The sequence below is a fragment of the Sprattus sprattus genome (genome assembly GCF_963457725.1).
Source record: "Sprattus sprattus genome assembly, chromosome: 6".
Classification (NCBI taxonomy): Eukaryota; Metazoa; Chordata; class Actinopteri; order Clupeiformes; family Clupeidae; genus Sprattus; species Sprattus sprattus.
Genome location: NC_137925.1, coordinates 26,461,963 through 26,467,962, shown reverse-complemented (window position 1 = coordinate 26,467,962; position 6,000 = coordinate 26,461,963). Strand labels below are relative to the sequence as shown.

General features: G+C 44.3%; 1 protein-coding gene across 1 annotated transcript in view; it reads left to right on the top strand.

Annotated features, from left to right (window-relative positions):
* The first annotated feature begins 4,659 nt into the window (after window positions 1-4,659).
* Window positions 4,660-6,000, top strand: part of mid2 (midline 2) — a 101,225-nt gene continuing 99,884 nt past the window's right edge. Inside the window, exon 1 of the mRNA XM_080840506.1 lies at window positions 4,660-4,683. The gene's annotated coding sequence lies outside the window, so the exon portion shown is untranslated. The remainder of the gene's footprint in view (window positions 4,684-6,000) is intronic.

The following is a 6,000-nucleotide window of genomic DNA, read 5'->3' as shown; positions in this document are numbered from 1 at the left end:
GGTTAGTCCTTAAGGGAGAAAAGATTACCGGTTACCAAACTTAATTAGGCGTCATGTCCCATCTGTAGTCTACTTCATCAATTATTACTATGCCCCAGCCTGAGTTACTCCCCTTCAATTAAAAATGGATAAAGCTTTAATGATTAACAACATGCTGAGACCTAATCTCTCTGCGATTCGTGTGTCATTATCGTATCTTAAAGCTACTCAGTTATACCAAATGTGAGGTCAGGAACAGGCCACTGACAGTTGACTTTCACTTCTCCCACCATAGGGATGTCTTAGGATTCCTGACTCAAATGAAAACCTTGCCCTACAATTATCAACTGTCAGATCAAACTGTTTTGTAACCCATATGAGTGGCTATAATTACAATTTAAAGCTCTCACAGTCTGGACGGTTGATAACCTTCAAGCTGTATGCGATACTTTGACACTATTTGTATGCATACCACTTTCTTTAAGATATCAGTTTCTTGTTTGTGTCTGGTGAGGGAGGTTGTTTGTGGTTTGTAAAGTCCCTTGAGAACATGTCAGCCCAGCATGCAGGCTCATTAGTTATTTCAATTGAGTAACCCAATCTTATTTGGCCAAAGTCTGATTCTCTCAACTAGCCAATGCATTGCAATGCATCAGTGCACTTACATGTATATCAGTGAAGACTGTAATGATATTCAACCAGCCTGTGTGCAAGGTCACATATTGAAAAATGTTCTTTAATGTAATTGTACCATTCTCCTGTGCTATTTAATTTTACTACCACCAAGAAATGGAAAATTAAATGCTGTTCAAATCCTCGCTCACTGGGGCTACGCTCAACAAAGGAAAACCATTCTTGAAGACCGTGAATCTGTGATTGCTTTCACTCTTTCTCAAACCCCAGTAACAGGACACCCAGGAAGGCTTCATTTTTATGGGCCAAAAAAGGGGATGAGATCTCGGTGTGGCCTCATTGGGGGTGCTGGTTTCTAGGACGGACAGTGTTGGAGGGAGGGATGGCTTGGGGCCTTACCTGTTTAGCATTCTGCACACTAAGGCACAGAGAGAAAAACGCCTGCCAACTGCAATCTTCAAGCCCTCAGTTTCCTCTCCGCCCTTGGGACCAAATTTGCCAGCTTCCTGCATAAACAAAGCTGTGGTCCATGGGCATGCCATGTCCTCTCTGTCTCCCTCCCTTTCCCCTGGATGGGTAGATTTCACAGCCCACAAGCAGCCATCGTCAGCCAGATGGGCTGAAGCTCTCGCCCGTTTGGCATTTATGGCGACAGGCTCCTTTATCTGACCCGTCCCCAGAGGACTTCTCCCGCTACCAGGCCAGATAAATGCCTCTGATGATGCAGGTGCCCGTGCTGTTGCCTGTGCATCGGCCTCGCTTTTTCTCATCTCTTCAGGGACTGTAATTTAGAGCAGTTTATGTCCACAAACATACTGGAGGAAAACAAAAAGCAAGCGGGCAGGTAAGTTGGAAACAAAACGACCAGTCAAATTCAGTTCCTGTTTCTAAAAAATGTATTGCCTCGCTGCCTTAAGCTTTGATGAGGCAGACAGCATGAGACCCACCTCACCTCACCCCAAATCAACCCCACCCCACCCCCATTCTGACCCTTATTTGATAAAAATCCCTTTCACATAGATACAAAAATGAGTTACTCACCCTTTTTGGTGCAGCCATAGCATTCTGAGTCAGGTCCCAAGAAGCCTCTCCTGCCCCGCCTCCTGCTGTTCTGGTACTGTTCGTCACATGGGGACGGTGCTGCAGATTGGATCCTGTCACTGGAGGAGCATATAAGGGTCAGGAATAAGAATTCCCAATCTGCCTCCCTTCACAGCCTCCTCTAGAGGAAAAACATGTAATCTCTTTATTTATAGCTTGCATTCCATTTACAGTACATGAGAAAACTGATCACGCATTCCATCTCCAGAGGGGATGGTTGGGGTACTGCTAAAGATGTACGCAGATGTGGGATCCAATGTTGCTGAGTGACTGACAGGCTGAATATGCAGAGTGACTGAAAGGCTACCATGACTCAAAGCCACTCAGTCACATCAGGACTTTTCTCTGGGGTACTGCGCTGGCAGGGAAGGTACTGCAGTGGGCAGGCCTGCCATCAAGCAAGGGCAAAGGGGGCAGATGAGCTTGGTCCAAGGCCCTCGAGGGTGCCCATACAAAGGTCAATGATTGACCCTAGAACGAGGTCAAGTGCGACGAGGGGCCCAGTCTGGAAGATCTTTGTCCCCCGACTGTAATTCCTAAGGTCTAGCCTGGCAGTGGGTCACATTTCTCAAGATATGGATCTCTGGTTTCATGGTTATTTTCCCCTGTTTTAACGTCACTGATGCATTGCACAGACATTAGAATATACCCAGAAGAGAGCCAAGTGGCTCCTGCCAGCCCAGCACAGTTGTGTAAGTGTATCTGGAGGGCCAAATGCTTGCTTTGTTTGAAGTTGAATCTCTAAGTTGTTTTGCATGACTCACATTTTGGGTGTGCATTCATTGTGCTGCTTGTTTCCCTCTGCTAATTTTAACACAGCGCGTAAACACCGCTTAGAATAATCTTCAGCAATGTTCTGTGAATAGTTACACAAGGTTGACAGAGTCAATATGCTATGAAGTATTAAATGGGAGATTTTCCATCTTTGTAAAATCCAGGCCTAACACTGCATTATTTACTGTGAACAAATTGCACCCTTTAGAGAAAACGATGTGACATCCGTCTCAGAAATCATTTGCAACATTTGAAATCATCAACCATCAAAGCAACTCACCGTCAACAAATCTGACAGGTTCGCTTCACTGACACATTATGTAGCCATGTCTGTAAGACGCTTCACACCATGTTTTCCTTCAGTTCAGTTCTTCAGTAAATTTGTTGTCCTTCACAGCATTAGTCATACCTACTGCAACATTGTATGCTCTATGTTATACATTATCCATGACAAACAGAAGGACCTCTTAAGAAATGGCTATCATTGTTGTCATCTTCTTCTATAGAAAGATAATTTTACTGATGAAGAAGATGTCACATTTGATGCTGACCAACTTGCCGAGCCCCTTCAAGAGCTCTTCAACCTGAGCCTACATTCAGGGCTCCAGGGAACTGAAGAGAGCCTTCGGCGACTGGAGCGAGAGGAACGGCCTACTTCTTAACACCAGCAAGACCAAGGAGTTGGTCATTGGCTACCGTAGGACTAAGCCACATCTGCAAGCCTATTAACATACAGGGCAAGGACTTCGCGGTGGTGCAGACCTACAAGTTCCTGGGGGTGCATCTGGACGACAAGCTGAACTGGTCGGCTAACGCAGGAGCACAATACAAAAAGGATAGAGCCGGTTGTTCTTCCTGAGGAAACTCACTCAGGTAATTTGATGTATGCAAGGAGATGCTGCTCATGTTTTATCAATCAGTGATGGCGAGTGTGCTCTTCTATGCTGCAGTCTGCTGGGGAGGCAACATGTCTAAGAGAGACACTGGGCGGCTGGACAAGCTGGTCAGAAAGGCGGGCTCAGTAGTGGGGCAGAACCTGGACTCACTGGGGACTGTGGTGGAGAGATGGATGCGGGGCAAGCTCTTGGCCATCATGGGCAATGTTCACCTCCCCCTCCACCAGGTCCTGGCAGGACAGTCCAGCAGCCTCCGTAGCGGGCGGCTTAACACGCTACGTTCACGGACTGAGCGACATGAGGTTCTTTGTCCCAGCTGCCATAAACTATAACTATATGACTACATTGTTTTGCACTATACATCCTACATCCTACACTGTACATAGCTGTATTGTATTGTTTGTTTGTATTGTATCGTATTGTCTGTACAAATTATTTGTAATTATTGTAAATATGAGAGAGCTGCAGGATACCAGAATTTCCCCACGGGATTAATAATGTATTTATCTATCTATCTATCTATCTATCTAGTTCACTTTTGCATTACTGCACTCTCAAAATGCACACTCCCATAATGCAGGAATTCCAGGGCAGCGTTTTTTCAGGAATATTGCGGTATTAACAAAAATTGCAACCTGCAACAACTGCGGGAAAACCTTGAATTTGCGTGAATTTGTGAAGACGCAAGATTGCAAAATCATAGAAGACATGATTTATGCCCAACAAGGCCAGAAATGCTAATCAAGCTCAATTTACATAATTCATCAATAAGCAAGCTCACTTGCAATCAAGCAGAATTGACAGTGTCTTCATTGTGATTAAAAATGCCAGTGACACAATTATTGCTTTTGACGGACGGGGCTGTAGATGTGGTCGTAATGTAAAAGATATCAGCGAGTCATGGACAAAACGCAATGGAACCCGAGTTTGTCGAAGTGAAACAGCGGTGTAATTGATCCCAGCTGCTGGGGAGGGGATGAAAGCTATTCTCGTGGGATAGTCACGTGTCCTCGGGGAGTGCTTAGTTTCGGAACACATTGAGTAGGAGCACCGTCAACTGCGTAGTTGTAGTTTGGACATCCCTATAATAGTAAGCAGCCAAACGTCCTATTATGAAAGTACCGTCGTTGTGAGGCATCGTCAAACCTTTGAACAAGCAGAATGATACAGTTTAGTGTCAGCTAACCAGTTTCGGTTAACTTCTGCGCTCATCTCCATCGCTATCTTTACAGCCAGTGCAACGTTACTGTAGCTACCCAAGACAAATCAAGTCAACAGAGGGGCGTCACTACCAGTCGAGGTAAGCTACTGTATTTCTCTAACAGTGTGTTCGAGTGTATTTAACGTTAACCCGGAAATTTGTAAATAGTCTTTAAGTAGACATTTCGATACTTTGGATTGTGTTAAGGATAACTGCTGAGACATTTAAAAAAAAAAAAAACTGTCCATGGTGTTCGCAAAGCATTCCGTTTCGGTTGAATGTAATGCAATGTGTATGAACGTTGTCATCACTGTACACCACTACAGTAGTCCATACTACAGGGTGTTGCCGGGTAAAAAGTGCCGCGTCTTATTTGTAACCAAAACACAAACCATGTCCTTAAACAAAAACTACAATCATTAGGTCTGGTGAAACTGCATTTCGAGCGACCGTTTTGATGCCGTTACAGTGTTTGCCATTGACATCACACTGTTGTTTCTCCCTATGAGCACGTGCGGTGTGTCTCAAAACGTTCATGAGCGACAACATATCGTTACTACTCAGTTATTATTCATAGATGCCTAATTTTTCTTCTGTGACACGTCTGTACCATGGTAAAGTGAATGTGTGCATGGCTGCCTTTTTGACCATGTTCATATATCATTTGTTTTCCGTTGAGAGATTTGTAATGACATTATACTGACCAGTTAACTTACCATGAGTTCTCTTGCAGCTGATCTCTGTACTTTCAACAGTGCAAGTATGACAGACTGGTGTACTTTCTCTTCCTCTGTTTATCTCGCTCTTGCTTAGTTTTTCACCGGCAAGACTCGATTGTACTTGTTCTCTGAGTTATGAGTGGCTACCCTCTGCCTCGTGCCCTAGGGTACACACACACAGTGTACGGTGTTGATAAAGTTAACTGCCCTTACCTGTACAGTTTTATACCTTCCTGTGCACAGAATATTTCTTTAAAAAAGACATTGGTTCCCTCCTATACAGAGCAACCTGCCAGAGAAACATGCCATAATCCATGGTAATGTATCTTTCAAATTATTGGAAAATCAATCGATAGCCTATTAGCGGTAAAGTGTGTAGTTCCTTTTCATGCTGTTGCAGCCAGAGCTATGCTGTGCATACGCTCAGTTGAATACAGTTGAGTACAGACAACTGTGAAACAGTCTGTGGGGTGCCGTCTCTTCCCTCTCTACATCCATCCTGTCAGCATCACTAAGCATCAGTTTTATGGATTTCTCGTGTGAGAGAGTGGGCAATGGGGAAACAGTGTGGTGGTTTTTTATTTTTATTAGTTTCTGGCTGTTTGAACAGACTGTAAAAGGTGTTTAAAGGGCCGTAACGAAGAGCTTGTAAATGGCCAATCGATGTAATGAGCCATTTGACTAAGAGTTCCATTAG